We start from the raw sequence: 19,221 nt of genomic DNA, 5'->3' as shown, positions 1-19,221 counted from the left end.
GATGTCAGAAAAAGTTAATTGTATTTCTTGTGGAAAGCAAATACCTCATAAGGACTTTCGTTCTTACTGTATTTCTTGCCTAGGCCCTGATCACATCGTTGCTGGTTGTCGGTTTTGTGCTAGATTTAACAAACTATTAAGCGTCTGTATGATTTTGCTTTAAATTATTTTGGACGCCAGTTTAATTATCCAAAAATGTTGTCGGATAGCCATCCGACTACCGGAGTTCAGAAAAAATGCAAAGAAAAGGAGAGAGATAGACTACCGAGGCCCAAAACCGACAATGAAGCTCCTCCTAAGCCAGTTGCCGGTTCTCAGTGAGGCACGTTTGCAGCCCCTGACGCCCGCTACTTTAGAGTTGCAGCCCGCTACCGACTCCCACATGGAGTCTGCCATGCCGCTGGAAACTCAAGGTATTGGAGCCTCGGATACTATTCCTTCAGATGGGTCCGGAGCCGCTGAGCAGGCACCGACTTCTGAGGGTGTATTCAGACCTAAACATCTTTACATTAAGCCAACCTCAGCTTCATAGGCAAATACTAAAGCACCTTCTAAAGCAAAGAAACAAACTCAAGAGCCACGTGGACAGGCCTCTATGCCCAAAAAACAGATGCTCAAAATGGCCGAAGACTTAATTACCTTGATCAGGGGTTCCCATCCCCCTCCTGATAAGAGGCTTAGGCAAGAGACTGACTACGAATCTTCAGATCAGGTTTCTATTTCTTCTGATTCCTCCTCTTTTCAGGAATATTCTCTTCCCCCCTATGAGGATTCTGATGCTGAAGAATCTGTACCTTCAGCTTCTCCTCCAGAGGACTATTCTTTTGGGGAAACCTTGCATACCATGAGGGAGTATTTCCACTAGGAGAGCCAAGATTTTTCAGAGTAAAAAGAGGCTCAGGGATTTCCTTTTACTACCTCAACACAGGCCGCTAGCCATCCCACCTGTATTAGACATTGTAGATGATGTGTTTTCAGAGTCTAGTCTTACCCCTGACTCCTTAACTCCAGCTCCTGTTAAGCCGACCATGCTGTCGGAGCAACCGACGACCGGAATGCATAAAAAACGCAAGGATAAGGACAGGCAGCCGAGACCCAAACCAGACTCCGAGGCCTCTGCTGGGACCGTTGCCGGTTCTCCGGTTTTCAGTGAGGCGCCTACGCAGCCCCTGACAACCGCTGATTTAGAACCTCAGACTGCTTCCGATTCCCAAGGGGAGATTACTAGGCCTGCACAACCTTTATCTTTAGCCCCTTCCGACTCCAGGGCTGAAGGTGATTCCGGTGCTGTTGAAACGCCTTCAGTTGCAGAAGGTGTCTTCAGACCGACTACACTCACCATTAAATCCTATGCAAAGCTGAAAACTCCTTTAAAATCAAAAAAGACTGTACAGCGGTCTCCAGTACAAGGCCACATGCCTAAGAAACAGATGCTTAAGATGGCTGAAGATTTAATTACCCTAATCAGGGGTTCCCATCCCCTCCTGATAAAAGGCCAAGACAGGAGGAGGATTACGCTTCCTCTGACCAGGTCTCAATTTCCTCAGATTCTTCTGAGGAACAGGAATACTCTTTTTCCCCCTTATGAAGACTCTGATGCTGAAGAGTCTATTCCCTCAGCATCTTCCCCAGAAGACTACTGTTTTGGGGAAACTTTACATACCATGAGGGAACATTTCCACTGGGAAGGCCAGGATTACTCTGATTCTAAGAAAAGGCTCAGAGAGTTCCTTTTACTACCCCAGCACAGACCACTGGCTATTCCACCCGTGTTAGACATTGTGGATGATGTTTATTTAGAATCTAGCCTTAACCCAGACTCCCTACCGCCTGCTCCAGCCAAACCAGACAGATACTACAGAGTCCCTGACTCTCACAAATTCCTATATAAAAGCCCTGTTGCTGACCCAGAAACCATTTCCCAGGGTCCCAAAGGGGTTAAGGCCTCCATTGCTAAAAATCCTGTGCCCTCTGAAAGGGATTCCAGAGCACTAGACAGATGGGGAATGAAAGTATATACCTCGGCTACTCTAGCCATGAGGGCCTTAAATTGCCAGTTTCACATGCTGAAATATCAGCAATACCTGATGTCTCAATTAAAACAAAAATTGATCACACATTCAGAACAGCCTGATTTCAAGGAAATGCAAGATTTGTTGCATGCAGCTGAACAAGTGGGAAAACATACTTTACAATGTGGATTTGATTCATTGGAAGCTTCCTTTAGAGCAGCAGTGACTGGGTCTGTCAGACGTAGGCATGCTTGGTTAAAAGAACAAACCCTACCTGACCATGTTAAAGCAAAGTTATTGGATGCACCTCTACAGCAGGATGTTTTATTTGGTGTAAAAGCAGAAGAGGTTTTAAAGAAAATGGAGGATAAGGCAAAATCTATGCAGACGGTCAAGGATTTTTTACAGGTTCAACCCCCTCGTTTCAGCAGAAATTGGCCAACAAAGGACTGGTCCTTTCCAGCTTCTGACAGACCACAGAGGGGCAAATACGCCCAAGGGGCAGAGGTCAGTCACAAGGCCCTTACAAGCCTCAACAATGAGGTACCACAACCCAGAAAGGAGGAGAAAACAGGTCTCAAGCTACCAGAAGACAAACACAATGATTTAACCCATGGACTGCCAAGCAAATCTCTCTTGGCAGCTCCCTTGGGAGGAAAATTAGCACTTTTTGCAGACAACTGGCACATCATCACAAAAGACAAATTGGTCCTAAATATTGTCTCACAAGGATACAGATTCCATTTTCACACTTTACCAAGGATAAAAGGAATGCCAAACCTGCCACCGAATCAATGGGCAAAGGCTCAAAAACAAATTACAGCTCTCATGGACATGAGAGCCATTCAACAGGTACCTGCACAGGAGCAAGGAAAAGGATTTTACTCGAGACTCTTTCTAGTCCCCAGAAAGGACAAAGCCTGGAGACCCATTCTGGATCTCTCAATTCTAAACACCTATCTGCAAGTACCCAAATTCAAGATGCTAACACTACAGCAACTTCTTCCCATGCTGGGCAAGAAGGCTTGGCTAGTAACGTTGGATCTCAAGGAGGCATACCTGCATGTCCCTATCAGACAAAATTGCAGAAGATACCTCCGCTTTATTGCAGGTTCAACTCATTATCAATTCTCTGCACTGCCCTTTGGCTTATCTGCTGCGCCCAGGGTCTTCACAAAATGTCTGGCACCAGTAATTGCATACTGCAGACAAAGAGGAATTCAAATATATCCGTACCTGGATGACTGCCTTATTCAAGCAGAAAGCAAGGGCATTCTTTTAAAGCATCTGGCGTTTATCAAACACCTATTAAGTTGCCTAGGGTACACAGTAAACGAAAAGAAATCAAAACTAGTGCCCTCACAAGACATAATATTCCTGGGTGCCAGCTTAAATACAATGGCCCAGATGGCTTATTTCACGACAGACAAGCAAAAACAACTGACTCAATACTTCAAAATGATGGCAACAAAGACCCAACTCCCTGCAAGAAAAATTCTGCAAGCCTTGGGATTCATGGCATCTTGCATACTACTAATACCATTTGCAAAACTGCATATGAGGAAATTACAATGGTACCTGAAAAGCGTATGGACTCAACACAGCCACAGCTTGGAGACAATGATACCACTCATTCCCTGTCTTCAACGGGAGTTTCTATGGTGGGCTCAGGCATGTCACCTCAACAAGGGTCAGCCTTTTATCTTACCCACAGCCAGGCAAACTATAACAACAGATGCATCGGATTATGCCTGGGGAGCACACATGGCAGGACAGTGCATTCAGAGCAAATGGTCTACAGATCAAAGAAATCTGCATATCAATCAAAAAGAAATGCTAGCTGTACAAAATGCCCTAACAGCTTTCAAGGACCTCTTACAACCAGGACAACTCCTAATAAAGACAGACAACACCACGGTAATGTGGTACATAAACAAGCAAGGGGGCACACACTCCTCCCCTATGCAGGCAAGCAATGACCTTGTGGAACACAGCACTGACCTACCAAGTTCAACTACAAGCACAATTCCTGCCAGGAAAGAAAAACACATTGGCAGACGATCTAAGCAGAAACATCATGGATCCTCACGAGTGGCAACTAGATCCACAAGTATTTGCAACGATAACTCAAAAATGGGGGCGCCCAGACATAGATCTGTTTGCCAACCCCCAAAACTGCCAACTTCGGAAATTTTGCACAAGGACATACCACCCACTAGCTTGGAAAGTGGACGCCCTCTCATTCAGTTGGAAAACATTAACAGTGTATGTCTTTCCTCCACTGCCTCTTCTAGCAAAGGTGCTGCTGAAATCCAGATTAGAGAGGCCACAAATGATACTTATTGCTCCAGACTGGCCACGCCAACACTGGTATCCAATACTAAGGAACATGGCTCAAGGCCCAGCATGGATTTTGCCTCAAATTCCTCACCTGCTCACTCAGCAAAACAAACAGATTCTACACAGCCAGCTCAAGACTTTAAATCTGGCTGCATGGCAAATTACCTAAGCAACCAGTCAACACTTCTCTCTAAAGTTGTTATGGATGTCATTCTGGAGGCCAGGAGGCCCAGCACCAGGAAAACCTATTCAGACAAATGGAAATGATTTTGCGCCTGGAACCAGCCTAAAGGCCAAAGTCCCCTTGTTCCAAATATTACTCAGATTTTACAATATTTAACTGAGATGTTGCACACAGGACTTTCTTTTTCATCTATTAAGATCCACACCTCAGCGATTTCAGCTCACTACAACATGGATCCTCCTATATTTTCTCATCTACTGCTAAGACAGTACCTGAGAGGGGCTAAGAACATAAGACCGCCCCGGAGAGCACCAACACCAACTTGGGATCTCAACTTTGTCCTAGAAAAGCTTAGACTGCTGCCCTTTGAACCAGCTTTTACAGCTGATTTACAGTTTCTATCATGGAAAACTGCCCTGCTGCTAGCAATAACTTCAGCACAAAGAGTCTCAGAGCTACAGGCCCTAATGGCAGTGAAGCCTTTCATCATTTTTCATTGACAGAGTCGCTCTACGAACAAACCCTTCCTTTATGCCAAAGGTGGTATCCAGTGTGGCCCTAAACCAAACCATTTATTTGCCCACCTTTTTCCCAAACCCCTAGAACAAAGGAAAAAGGCTCCTGCATTCTTTGGACATTCACAGGCAATTACGTTACTACTTGGATAAAACTAAGACTTTCAGTAAATCTGAGCAGCTCTTTGTATCCTATGCTGCAGGCTCACAAGGAAAAGCTATCTCAAAACAGACCATTTCAAAATGGATAGGACATTGCATCCGTTTCTGCTTCACACATCATGGGAAACCTGTACCTGCTAGCATTAGGCCCCATTCCACCAGGGCTACAGCTACATCAGTAGCCTTTCTCAGAGGGGTACCAACCAAGGATATTTTGGAGGCTGCAACTTGGAGTTCAGTGCACACCTTCACCAAGCCACCATCACCTACCTCTATACTGTAAAACCAGAGCTGGCTTTGCCACTGCAGTTCTGCAGGGCCTACTAGCTTCTTCAAACCCTGTTTAGTTCCACCGCCCATCCTTAGCTTTGGGATTCATCCCAAGTGTGATGACTGCAGCAGTGTAATACGATGAACATAGTACAGTTTTGTACCTACCATAAATGTAGATGTTCGAGTGTTCACACTGCTGCAGTCCAGGTTACCCTCCCTCCATCCCCTCTGACCTAGCTGAACTTTCCTATACTTTCCTATACCTTTCCATCTTGAACAACCTTTGTGGTGTATTTGCTTGTAACTAAAGGTATTCCTTTTATTTCCTTTACATGTTTAATTAGCAATATGTATTGCCTACCTACTTGGGGGCACCTGATATCTGGGGCAAGAAAAACTAAAGAAAATGGCGTTGGATGACTCTTATATACCCCTGGCGCACTGATGTCAGGGAAGAAGCGACAGCAACCGACGCCGGACCAAGACTTTGGAACTCTGGCCAACTGCAGGACCGCCTGATGGCAGGATAACCCAAGTGTGATGACTGCAGCAGTGTGAACACTCGAACATCTACATTTATGGTAGGTACAAAACTGTACATTTCTGTTCTCTCTGATGACCAGGATTTACCCTTATCAACCTATGAGGATTCTGATGCAGATGACTCTATTCCCTCTGCTTCCCCCCCAGAGGATTTCTTTTTTGGTGAAACCTTGCATACTCTTATTGAGCATTTCCGCTGGGAAATCCAGGATTACTCTGATTCTAAAAAGAAGCTCAGTGATATCTTACTCCAGCCCCAACACAGGCCTTTAGCTATCCTTCCTGTACTAGACATTATTGATGATGCCTTTTCAGAATCTAGCTTGGCCCCTGACTCTTTACCTCCTGCTTCCAGAAAACCTGATAGATATTACAAGGTTCCTGACTCTCGCAAGTTCCTTTTTAAAAATCCTATTGCAGATCCAGAGACCATTTCACAGGGACCCAAGGGCATTAAGGCTACTACTGCCAAAAACCTTACCCCCTCTGATAGAGATTCCAGGGTGCTGGATAGATGGGTTAAGAAGGCATACACTTATGCAACCTTGGCCATTAGGGCCTTAAACTGCCAGTTTCATATCAGCAGCATATTATTGGATTGCTTAAACAGAAAATGATGTTGATTCCCGACTATGCTGAAAGTAAGGATTTACAGGATTTAATGCATTCTGCTGAACAAGTTGGAAAAATACTTTGCAATGTGATTTTGATTCACTAGAGGCATCTTGCAGGACTGCTGTCACTGGGTCTGTACTTAGAAGGCATGCTTGGCTTAAGGAGCAATCCTTGCCAGATTATGTTAAAGCTAAATTGCTGGATGCTCCCTTAAATTAGGACCCCCTGTTTGGCAACAAAGCAGAGGAAGTACTTAAAAAGATGGAGGGAAAAGCTAAATCTATGCTAACTGTTAAAGATTTCCTACAAATACAGCCTCCAAGATTTAGCAGGCATTGGCCCTCTAAGAATTGGTCCTTTCCTGCCTCTTCCAGGCCTTCTCAGTCCAAAACCAGAACCAGAAGAACACCCAGGCTTCAGTCCCAGGGTACGCACAGGACTAAGCAGTGGGGGGCTCCCACTTCCAAATCAGAGTAGTAAGACTCCCCTCTATGGTAAGCTGTCTCAATGACTTAACTTTAACACCTCCAAGCACTTCTCAACTGACTGCTCCTTTAGGGGGAAAGATTGCTCTGCAGGCAAAAAACTGGGAACTCATTACCCAGGACAAATGGGTTTTAAATATAGTTTCCCAAAGGTACAGATTTCACTTCCACATGTTACCAACCTCAAACGGTTGGCCAGATCTACCCACAAATCAGTGGACAGAGGCTCAAAAGCAAGTACTCTCTCTCTTAAGCATAAGGGCTATTCAAACTGTACCAGAAGAGGAAAAGGGACAAGGTTTCTATTCAAGACTTTTCCTGGTACCCAGAAAAGACAACTTATGGTGTCCTATCCCAGACCTTTCTATCCTAAACACCTTTTTGGTGATCCCAAAATTCAAGATGCTAACTCTTCACCAGTTGCTTCCTATGCTAGGCAAGGATGCTTGGTTGGCAACAGTGGATTTAAAGGATGCCTACCTGCACATCCCAATCAGGGAATATTGCAGAAGATACCTACGCTTCAAAGCAGGCTACATGTACTGTCAGTTCTCTGCACTGCCCTTTCGCTTATCTACTGCGCCCAGGGTATTCACAAAGTGCCAACCTCAAGTCATTGCATTTTGCAGGCAAAGAAATATTCAAATATACCCATACCTGGACGATTGTCTAATTCAGACAGAAAGCCAGGACATACGTTTGAATCATCTGGCATTTGTACAAAAGGTGCTAACTTGTCTGGGGTACACTATAAACGAAAAGAAATCACATCTGTTACCCTCTCAACAAATTGTATTCCTGGGAGCAAACTTGAGCACAACTTCCCAGATGGCTTTCCTCACGCCAGAGAAAAAAATTCATTTGTAACTTACTTCAAACTAATGGCCACAAAAACCCTGCTATCTGCAAGGCAAATACTGCAAGCCTTGGGGTTCATGGCCTCCTGCATTCTCCTAATTCCATATGCAAGAATGCATATGAGGAAACTACAATGGTATCTAAAAAGCCTACGGTGTCAACATTCTCAGGCTCTAGAAACAATGATTCCTATCATACCTTGCCTACGGTTAGAGGTCTTTTGGTGGGCAGAGGCCTGCCACCAAAACAAGGGACTACCATTCACTCTACCCACTGCCGCCCAAACCCTAACAACAGATGCATCATTCATACCCCCTCTGCAGACTAGCCATGGCTCTTTGGAACACAGCCTTGAGCTACCAAGTGCATCTGCAGGCTCAATTCCTGCCAGGAAAACTAGAGAGACTGGCAGATGAACTAAGCAGAAATCTCATGGACCCACACGAGTGGAAACTGGAACTAAAGACTTTCAACATGTTGATAAACAAATGGGGGATCCCAGATATAGACCTGTTTGCCTCCCCCCAGAACTACCAATTGGACAAATTCTGCACAATGACTCCCCAAAAACAAGCTTGGAAAGTGTTTGCTCTATCCTTCAGCTGGAAAAGTCTATCAGTTTATGCCTTTCCTCCTCTGCCTCTCCTCTCCAAGGTACTACTAAAGATCAAACAGGACAAACAAAGGACGATACTGATTGCACCAGACTAGCCATGCCAACACTGGTACCCCCTCTTGCGCAGTGTATCACTGCTGGCTCCATGGCACCTACCTCAGATCCCTACCCTGCTGTCACAGCAGGAGGGCCAGATTCTGCATCCTCAGCTTCAAACCCTGAACCTGGCAGCCTGGCTAATTACCTAAGCTCTCTGTTACCATCCCTCAGTAAACAAGTGTTGGATGTCATTTTGGAGGTAAGGAGGCCTAATACTAGAAAATCTTATGCTGAAAAATGGAAAATATTCTGTGCCTGGAACCAAACTCAGGGGATGGCCACAGCATCGCCCAATTTACCTCAGATTCCTCAATACTTAACTGAGATGCTTCACAAGGGCCTTTCTTTTTCCTCCATCAAAATTCATACCTCGGCCATTTCAGCTCATTATAACACAGAACCACCCTCTGTTCTCATCCACTGCTCAAGCCATTCGTCAGAGAGGCCAAAAACTTAAGACCACCCAGGAGAACCCCAACTCCAGCCTGGGATCTTAACTTTGTCTTGGAGAAACTCACTCTTCCTCCCTTCGAGCTAGCTGCTACTGCAGATTTAAAATTTATTTCCTGGAAAACAGCTTTCCTTTTGGCAATCACTTCTGCAAGAAGGGTATCTGAATTGCAGGCCCTTATGGCAGTGAAACCTTTCATTATCTTTCATGTGGACAGGGTGTCCCTCAGAACCAATCCCTCCTTCATGCCCAAGGTGGTATCCAGTGTGGCTCTTAATCAGTCCATTCATTTGCCTACCTTTTTTCCTAACCCACAGAACAAATGGGGAATTGGTACTGTACTCTTTAGATGTGCACAGACAGCTTAGATTCTACTTGGACAGGACTAAACCTCAAAGGAAATCTGAACAACTACTGGTGGCATTTGGTGCAGGGACAGAGGGGAAAGCTTTTTCAAAACAAACCACTTCAAAATGGATAGGCCACTGCATTCATTTCTGCTATAAGCACCATGGAAAACCTATCCCACAAGGCATCAGACCCCATTCAACCAGGGATGCATCTTCCTCTACAGCCTTTCTCAGGGGAGTACCTACTAGGGACATCTTAGAAGCTGCTACCTGGAGTTTTGTGCATACTTTCACCAAGCATTACCATTTGCCAATTTTCTCTAAATCCAGGGCTGGTTTTGCCACTGCAGTCTTGCAGGGCCTTATAGCTGGTCCTAATTCTATTTAAATTCTTCCTCCCAACCTTAGCTTTGGGAATCTACCCAAATGTAATGACTGCAACAGTGAAACATGAAGAACATAGTACAGCTGTGAACACTTAAACATAAATGTAGATGTTCGAGTGTATTCACTCTTGAAGTCCTGGTTACCCTCCCTCCAGCCCCCTTTTCTTCCTTTGGTTATACCTCTACTCTCACTTACTATGCTCTAAAAGCTGTTTGATGTATTTGCTTTTCTGTTGGAGGTATAGGCTTGTATTTATAGATTTAATTGCTTCCCATTAGGTGGTCACCTGACATCTGGGGCAAGGAAAACTGATGTAATGGCGTCGGCTGCATGTTTTATACCCCTGACGTTATGGAAGAAGGGACAGCAACCGACGCAGGACCCAAGACTTTGTTAATCAGGCCGACTGAGGGCTACTGCAAAGCAGATAACCCAAATGTAATGACTGCAACAGTGAATACACTTGAACATCTACATTTATGGTAAGTGTACACAACTGTACTTTCTCTGCACTGCCCTTTGGCTTATCTACTGCGCCCAGGGTATTCACAAAGTGCCTAACCCCAGTCACTGCATTTTGCAGGCTAAGAAATATTCAAACATACCCATACCTGGACGATTGTCTAATTGAGGCAGAAAGCCAGGACATACTTCTGAATCATCTGGCATTTGTATAAAAGGTGTTAACTTGTCTGGGGTACATCATAAACGAAAAGAAATCACATCTAGTACCCTGTCAATAAATAATATTCCTGGGAGCAAGCTTGAACACAACTTCCCAGATGGCTTTCCTCACGCCAGAGAAACAAATTCATTTGACAACTTACTTCAAACTAGTGGCCACAAAAACCCTGCTATCTTCAAGGCAAATACTGCAAGCCTTGGGGTTCATGGCCTTGTGCATTCTACTAATTCCATATGCAAGATTGCATATGAGGAAACTACAATGGTATCTAAAAAGCCTACGGTGTCAACATTCTCAGGCTCTAGAAGCAATGATTCCTATCATACCTTGCCTACGGTTAGAATTCCTTTGGTGGGCAGAGTCCTGCCACCAAAACAAGGGACTACCATTCATTCTACTGCCTGCCGCCCAAACCCTAACAACAGAAGCATCAGACTATGCATGGGCGGGGGGGCACCTGGTAGAGAAGTGCATTCAGGGCAAATGGAACCCAAGTCAAATGCACCTGCATATCAGTCAAAAAGAAATGTTAGCTGTACAGAATGCTCTGACAGCCTTCAAGGACCACATTCTTCCAGGACAATTAATGATAAAGACGGACAACACCACTGTTATGTGGTACATAAACAAGCAGGGGGGTACCCATTCTTACCCCCTCTGCAGACTAGCCATGGCTCTGTGGAACACAGTCTTGAGCTACCAAGTGCATCTACAAGCTCAATTCCTGCCCGAAAAACTAAATATACTGGCAGACGAACTAAGCAGAAATCTCATGGACCCACATGAGTTGAAACTGCAACCAAAGACTTTCAACATGTTGATCAACAAATAGGGGAGCCCAGATGTAGACCTCTTTGCCTCCCCCCAGAACTACCAATTGGTCAAATTCTGCACAAGGACTCCTCACAAACAAGCTTGGAAAGTGGACGCTCTGTCTTTCAGCTGGAAAAATCTATCAGTTTATGCCTTTACTCCTCTGTCTCTCCTCTTCAAAGTACTACTAAAGAACAAACAGGGAAAACCAAGTATGATACTGATTGCACCGGACTGGCCACGCCAACACTGGTACCTCCTCTTGCGCAGTGTGTCACAGCTGGCCCCATGGCACTTGCCTCAGACCCCTACCCTGCTGTCACAGCAGGAGACCCCGATTCTGTACCCCCAGCTTCAAACCCTGAACCTGGCAGCCTGGCTAATTACCTAATCTCTCCGGTACCATCCCTCAGTAAACAAGAGTTGGATGTCATTTTGGAGGCAAGGAGGCCTAGTACTAGAAAATCTTATGCTGAAAAATGGAAGAGATTCTTTGCTTGGAACCAAACTCTAGGGATGGCCACAGCAACGTCCAATTTACCTCAGATTCTTCAATATTGAGATGCTTCACAAGGGCCTTTCCTTTTCCTCCATCAAAATTCACGCCTCAGCCATTTCAGCTCATTACAACACAAAACCACCCGTCTTTTCAAACCCAGTTCCTCAGAGGGGACAAAGACTTAAGACCACCCAGGGGATCCCCAACTCCAGCGTGGGACCTTAACTTTGTATTGGAAAAACTGCAGAGTTAAAATTCCTTTCTTGGAAAACAGCTTTCATTTTAGCAATCACTTCAGCAAGAAGGGTATCTGAGTTACAGGCCCTTATGACAGTGGAGCCTTTCATCATCTTTCATGCGGACAGGGTGTCCCTCAGGAGCAATCCCAGTTTCATGCCCAAGGTGGTATCCAGTCTGGCTCTATATCAGTCCATTCATTTGCCAACCTTCTTTTCTAATCCACAGGAAAAAAAGGGGAATGGATACTGCACTCCTTAGATGTGCACAAACAACTTAGATTTTATTTGGACAGGACTAATCCTCAAAGGAAATCTGAACAACTGCTGGTGGCATTTGCTGCAGGGGCAGAGGCGAAGGCTTTTTCAAAGCAAACCATTTCTAAATGGATAGGCCATTGAATTCATTTCTGCTATAAGCACCATGGAAAATCTATCCCACAGGGGATTAGACCCCATTCAACCAGGGCTGCATCTACCTCTACAGTCTTTCTCAGAGGTGTCCCTACCAGAGACATCCTAGAAGCTGCTACCTGGAGTTCTGTACATACTTCCACCAAGGATTACCATTTGCCAGTTTTCTCTAAATCCAGAGCTGTGTTTGCCACTGCAGCCTTGCAGGGCCTTATAGCTGGTCCTAATGCTATCCAAATTCCTTCTCCCATCCTTAGCTTTGGGAATCAACCCAAATGTGATGACTGCAACAGTGAAACACGAAGAACATAGTACAGTTGTGTACACTTACCATAAATGTAGATGTTCGAGTGTATTCACTGTTGCAGTCCTGGTTACCCTCCCTCCAGCCCCCTGACTTCTTTTGGCTATACCTCTATTCTTCTTTACTGTACTTAAAAGATTTTTGGTGTATTTGCATTTTTGTTGGAGGTATAACCTTGTATGTATATATAGTATTTGCATTTTTGTTGGAGGTATAACCTTGTATGTATATATATCTATATATATATATCTATCTATATATATATATATTTATATATATTTAATTGCTTCCCGTTAAGGGGGGGCACCTAACATCTGGGGCAAGAAAAACTGATGTAATGGCTTCGGCTGCATGCTTTATACCCCTGACTACCTGACGTCACGGAAGATGAGACAACAACCGACATAGGACCCAAGACTTTGATAATCAGGCCGACTAAGGGCTACTGCAAGCAGATAACCCAAATGTTGATGACTGCAGCAATGACTACACTCGAACATCTACATTTATGGTAAGTGTACACAACTGTACTTTTCATATGTTAAAGTATCAGCAACATATTATCGAGCAAATTAGACAGAAAATTATGTTGACTCCTGAGTGTGCAGAACATAAAGATTTACAAGGGCTAATGCATTCTGCTAACCAAGTTGGAAAACATAATTTGCAATATGGTTTTGATGCCTTAGAAGCATCTTGCAGGGCTGCTCTCACTGGCTCTGTTCTTAGAAGGCATGCTTGGCTTAAGGAACAAATCTTGCTAGACCATGTCAAAGCAAAATTGCTAGATGCACCATTAAATCAAGAACGCCTGTTTGGCAATAAAGTAGTAGTAGTCCTCAAAACGATGGAGGAAAAAGCTAAATCTATGCAAACTGTTAAATATTTCCTACAGGTACAGCCACCTAGATTCAGTAGGCATTGGGCTTCTAAAAACTGGTCCTTTCCAGTCCCTCCCAGACCTTCTCAGTCCAAACCCAGGGGCAGCAGACCACCACGATTACAGTCTCAGGGTATGCACAGAACTGTGCAATGGAGTGCTCCCCCCTCTAAAGCAGGGAGTAGTAAGCCACCATCCTATGGTAAAATCTCGCAATGACTTATCCTTAACTCTTCCAAGCCTTGGCCAAGTATTTGCACCCTTAGGAGGAAAACTAGCCCTGCATGCAATTGGGAGTACATCACCCAGGACAGATGGGTCTTGAACATTGTATCCCAGAGATACAGATTCTACTTCCACTCACAGCCGAACCCCAAGCGGATGGCCAGACCTCCCCGCAAACCTGTGGGCAGAGACCCAGAAGCAAGTAATTTCTCTTCTCAGTAGCAAGGCTATTCACCCTGTCCAAGCAGAGCAAAGGGGACAAGGTTTTTACTCCAGATTGTTTCTTGTACCCAGAAAGAAAACTCATGGCGCCCTATCCTGGATCTTGCTCCATGGTTCGAAATGCTTACTTTCCAACAGCTGCTTCCTATGCTAGCCAAGGACTCCTAGCTAGCCACCCTAGACTTAAAAGAAGTTCATCTGCACATCCCCATAAGGGAATCTTGCAGGAAATATCTACATTTCAGAGCAGGCTCTATGCACTATCCATTCTCTGCACTTCCCTTTGGCTTATCTACTGCGCCCAGGGTATTCACAAAATGCCTAGCTCCAGCCATTGCATATTGCAGGCAGAGAAAAATACAAATTTATCCATACTTGGATGGGCAGCCACGGTGGTGCAGCGGTTAGCGTTGCCACCTCACAGCAAGAGGTTCTCTGGTTCGATCCTCGGCTGGGGTGCCTTCTGTGTGGAGTCTGCATGTCCTCCCTGTGGTCGCGTGGGTTTCCTCCGGGCGCTCCAGTTTCCTCCAACATCCCAAAGACATGCAGTAGGTGGATTGGGCACATTAAATTGGCCCTAGGTGTGAGTGTGTGCATGTGTGTGCCTTCTGTGGAAGATTGGGCGCCGGGCTGGCAACTCGACACTGTAAAACTCCACTGCCAATCATGAGTGGGCGGTGATTCGCTGTGGCAACCCCTAACTGGGAAAAGCCGAAAGAAGAAGAAGAAAAAGAAGATCCATACTTGGATGATTGCCTGATTCAGGCGGACAGTCAAGAATTGTTACTCCAGCACCTGACATTTGTAAAGAGACTTCTAACTTCACTGGGGTACATCATCAACAAAAAGAAATCACATCAGGTACCCAGCCAACAGATTGTATTCTTGGGAGCAAGCTTGAACACAAGTTGCCAGATGGCATTCATCACTCCAGAAAAACAAATTTATTTGACAAACTACTTCAATTTACTGGCCACCAAAACCCAGCTATCTGCAAGAAAAATACTGCAAGCCCTAGTGTTCATAGCCTCCTACATTCTACTAATTCCATATGCAAGACTGCATATGAGGAAACTTCAATGGTACTTAAAAAGTCTCTGGTGTCAACATTCTCAGGACCTGGAAACAATGATTCCTATAATTCCTTGCCTAAGGGCAGAGTTCCTTTGGTGGGCAGAGGTCTGCTACCACAACAGAGGACTCCCTTTCACTCAACCCCCTGCCACCCAAATCCTAACTACAGACGCATCAGACAATGCGTGGGGGGCTCACATGGCAGGACAATGTATTCAAGGCAAATGGAGCCCAAAGCAAATGCACCTGCATATCAATCAAAAAGAAATGTTAGCTGTACAGAATGCTCTGGCAGCCTTCAAACGCCTAATTCTTCCAGGGCAACTATTGTTAAAGAAAGAAAACACCACAGTTATGTGGAACATAAACCAGCAGGGGGAACTCATTCCTACCCACTCTGCAGGTTAGCCATGGCTCTGTGGAACACAACCTTTCATCACTCAAGTGCACCTGCAAGCTCAATTCCTGCCAGGCAAACTAAATTCACTGGCAGACAACTTAAGCAGAAATCTATTGGATCCACACATGTGGAAACTGGAACCCAAATAATTCAAGCTTCTGTTCTACAGGTGGGCGGCACCAGAGGTGGACTGCTTTGCTTCCCCTCAGAACTAATAATTGAGCAAATATTGCACCAGAACTCCCCACAGTCAAGCATGGAAAGTGGATGCTCTGTCCTTCACATGGGAAAACCTCTCAATATATGCCTTTCCCCCTCTGCCCCTCCTCTCTAAGGTAATGCTAAAGATCAAATAGGACAAGCCAAGGACAATCCTGATTGCACCAGACTGGCCACGCCAGCACTAGTACCCACTTTTGCGCAGTCTGACAGTATTGCCATCATGACACCTGCCTCAGACCCCCTTCCTGCTGTCCCAGCAGGAGGGCCAGATTTTGCACCCTCAGCTGCAAACCCTGAATTGAGAAGCCTGGCTCATCCCCTGAATCCATCACCAGCAACCATCAGTCAGCAGGTGCTTGATGTCTTCCTTGAGGCGAGGAGGCCTAGTACTAGAAAATCATATTCAGGAAAGTGGAAAAGATACTGTTCTTGGAGCCAGTCTCAAGGAATGGACACAACTGTGCCCAGCTTACGTCATATACTAGATTACTTAACAGAAATGCTCCACAAAAGCCTATCCTTCTCTTCAATTAAGATTCATGCCTCTGCCATCTCAGCTCATTATAATACAGAGCCACCCCTCTTCTCTCATCCTCTGGTCAAACAGTTCCTGAGAGGAGACAAAAATTTAAGACCCCCCAAGAGAGCTCCCACTCCAGCTTGGGACCCTAACTTTGTATTGGAAAAACTCATGCTTCCACCCTTTGAACCTGCTGCTTCAGCAGAGTTAAAATTCCTCTCCTGGAAAACAGCTTTACTTCTAGCCATCACTTCAGCAAGAAGAGTGTCTGAATTGCAGGCCCTTATGGCCATGGAACCCTTCATTATCTTCCATGCGGACAGGGTTTCCCTCAGGACTAGCCCGTCATTTATGCTCAAGGTGGTATCTAGTGTGGCTTTAACCCAATCCATTCATTTGCCAACCTTTTCCCCTAATCCTCAGAATAAAGGGGGAAGGATCCTGCACTCCCTGAATGTGCAAAGGCAGCTTAGGTTCTAGCTGGACAGGACTAAACCTTTCAGAAAATCTGACCAGCTGCTAGTCAGCTTTGCTACAGGGGCAGAGGGCAAGGCCATTTCAAAGCAAACCATTTCTAAATGGATAGAACACTGCATCCATTTCTGCTACAAACACCAAGGGAAACCTACCCCACAGGGGATCAGAACACATTCCACTAGGGCTTCATCAACCTGTACATCATTTCTCAGGGGAGTCCCTACCAGAGACATCCTGGAAGCTGCAACCTGGAGCTCTGTACACACCTTCACCAAGCATTACCACTTACCTATCTTTTCTAAATCCAGAGCTGGTTTTGCCACAGCAGTCTTACAGGGACTGCTTGCCCAGTCCTAAGGCTTCTTGACTGCTTCCACGCATTCTCAGCTTTTGGAATCAACCCAAATGTGATGACTGCAACAGTAAATCACTAAGAACATAGTATGTTGTGTACACTTACCATAAATGTAGATGTTAGAGTGTATTCACTGTTGCAGTCCTGGTTACCCTCCCTCCAGTCCCCTGACTTTTCTATACTTCTACCTATTCTTTTTTTGTTTGGCTATATCTTATAACATTGGTATTTACTTTCTACTGGGGGTGTTCAACACCTTGTAATTGGTTTCTATTGTGGGGGCTCCTGACATCTGGGACAAGAAAAACTGATGTAATGTCGTCGGCTGCATGTTTTATACCCCTGACGACCTGACGTTATGGAAGAAGCGACAGCATCCGACGCAGAAATCACAAGACTCTGAATTCAGGCTGGCTGAGGGCTAGCTGCAGGCAGATAACCCAAATGTGATGACTGCAACAGTGAATACACTCAAACATCTGCATTTATGGTAAGTGTACACAACTGTACTTTCTGCATGAAAAAATGTCTTCAATCCTTCAGGGAAAAAAATATTCTGAAGAAGGCTCGGCATCGGAAATTGGATCTCACACCTCCTCCTTGACATCCCTTGATTGCCAGGATGCACTTGATTGTCTTTTGCCTGCTGTACAGAGAATAATCATTTCCCACAAGCACTTTTCTGTCCTATATTTTTATACTTTTCTTTTGTGCTACTGTTTTGTCAGGATCAGCTGTCTGTTGGAGTGATTGCAACTTTGCTAATGTAGAATTTGGCTGTTTTCTTATGGCCAGAGAAGCATAAACACAGTGTGCCCTCTCAATTAAGAAATAATGTTGTGGAACTGTAGTCCATTTACTTATCTATACTTTCAGAAAATTATTGCAGTTTATTCCCTCCACTTCTCAGGTACAGCAAAACAGATCTGATGATGTCTTTTCCATCCACCTCAAGTATTGGGTATATCTTATCAGATAGACATGGTCCCAAGGCTTAGAGTTGTAGTTGTGGTTTATCTTACATTTTCTGACCAATAAGTGGTCTTCGGACATTGTCTCATTTGAGATTTTACCTTTTTTTGTTTCTTCTTAGGGTTAGGTTTCTAGCTGCTGATGTTGGATAGTTTAGTATCGCTTTAGTATAGTTAATCAGTAGTATACCTGCCTTTTTCTTCTTACTGTTCTAGATATGTCTGTATTTAAAAAAAAATGTTCTTGGTTACCCATTTCTGGTTAAGCTGGTATTTGCCTTCTGCTGCTGTACCTTTAGTATAGCTATTTATTTCTGCTTGATTAGTTTACTATAGATCATTGGTTTGGTTATTGACTGCTTTCTTTTGCAGCATAAAAAGTGCTCCAGTTGCCGGTACAAGATTCCCCCAAGAGCCCACATACAAAATGCATCTACTGCTTGGGGGCAGTCCACATCCAAGAGTAATGTGATATTTGTTGTTCTTTTGGGCCGTGGGCTCTGTTGGACCAGTGGTCTAAAACAGTGCTCAAGGGCTTTCTCCCTGCCTCCGCAGGATAATCAGCCTTCCCTTTCTTGGGTTCCCCTTCATTGAGATTGAAAGAAAGAGAAAAAAAGATAAGGAGTGGGAGAAGCTCTCCTTATCCTACAAAGTCTGTTGCCCCAGCTGCTGTTTCTAAACTGTCAGATCCAACATCATTTTCATCAATGCTAGAGCCTATAGGGATCCATTTATAAACTCCTACCTTGCTTTTGGAGCCAAGATTTTCAGCCAGCCTCCTCTCAGCTATGATCTCGGAGCCTTCAGTCAGAAAGGACCAGTCACAGGCTGTCCAGGCCGTCCTTGACTGCTGCTTCCTTTAGGTCAGTACAGTCTTTGAGGAGATGTTTGGAAGTGGATGTGGGTGGGATGTTGCAAAAGTACTTGAGGGCTCTGATACAGATGGTAATCTTTCCTACTCCTTGTACGTGCGAGTTACTGGAACCAGGTTGATCTAACCCTCTCTTGGTTGCTCCTTCCCCAATGTAACCTTC

At 44.8% G+C, this 19,221-nt stretch overlaps 1 protein-coding gene across 4 annotated transcripts in view; it reads left to right on the top strand.

The window, feature by feature from the left end:
- UBN2 (ubinuclein 2) overlaps positions 1-19,221 on the top strand; it is a 2,968,476-nt gene that overhangs the window by 1,035,994 nt on the left and 1,913,261 nt on the right. The gene's annotated exons all lie outside the window — the stretch shown is intronic.

The sequence above is a fragment of the Protopterus annectens genome, chromosome 1.part1, assembly GCF_019279795.1.
Source record: "Protopterus annectens isolate FY-2018-M chromosome 1.part1, PAN1.0, whole genome shotgun sequence".
Lineage (NCBI taxonomy): Eukaryota > Metazoa > Chordata > Ceratodontiformes > Protopteridae > Protopterus > Protopterus annectens.
This window is presented reverse-complemented; position numbering and strand designations above follow the sequence as displayed.